This window comes from Odontomachus brunneus, unplaced genomic scaffold (assembly GCF_010583005.1).
Source record: "Odontomachus brunneus isolate Ranch 3 - 2012 unplaced genomic scaffold, Obru_v1 Obru_scaffold_345, whole genome shotgun sequence".
NCBI lineage: Eukaryota > Metazoa > Arthropoda > Insecta > Hymenoptera > Formicidae > Odontomachus > Odontomachus brunneus.
The window spans coordinates 140,306-141,162 of record NW_022639795.1 but is presented as its reverse complement, the minus strand read 5'-3'; positions in this window follow the sequence as shown (position 1 = coordinate 141,162).

Below are 857 nucleotides of genomic sequence, written 5' to 3'. Positions count from 1 at the left end.
GTAGGTTTTGAGTTATGGATCTGGAAAGTTAGGATGGTAAATTCAGTTTGGGTTTAGTGTGTTCTTAATAAGGCTCAACAATCAAGGAGCTCTGTCAGAGTCTCGTTCAGAAATCCCACGCTTAGGAAATCCTCATCACGCGCTACTCTGCAATTCGCTGTATTTATAATTAAGTTTCGGAGCATACGAGACGCTGCCGAAACTGTCAGAGCTCTGTATTATAAGCAAAAGAATCTGCCAGGAGCAGTTAAGCTACCTGAAGCAGAGATAGAGAGAGAAAGAAACGCTATGGCGTATATGGTAGACACTAGGACTACCGTAGCTCTGCAGTAAAGTGTGTATATGTATGTATGTGAGTAGGTTAGGGATGGAAAATAATAGATCGTCCTTAGAGATTACAAAATTATATTAACTGGATCAGGTAAAAAGGAACTTGAATCATATGACTATAGAATTTGAATATAATGTCAATATATTTTATCTTAAAGTGTGATATAATAATGTAGTGTAATATATAAAATTGTGTATAATAGGTCTTCGACAGACAGTTCAGTCTGAGAAGTCCGGTGGTCAAAGGATATACGCGAGGTAAGGCTAGATAGGAACTAGCGAAATCGCCCTTAAGAGAATATGTTGTAACTTGATATGGGAGACGAGAGCGAATACTAAAAAGGTTTTGAGACCGGTATTTATGCTAGAATAGTAGTATTGTATCAAATATTCGAAGGCTATGTGTTGCCAAGTGATTGTAATAATCATAAGACTAAGATAAAATATAGTGTATATTGACGGTAATAAGTCTTTTACAATTTATTGTGTGAGTATTCTAAATGCTAGAATGTATATACGCAGTAGGA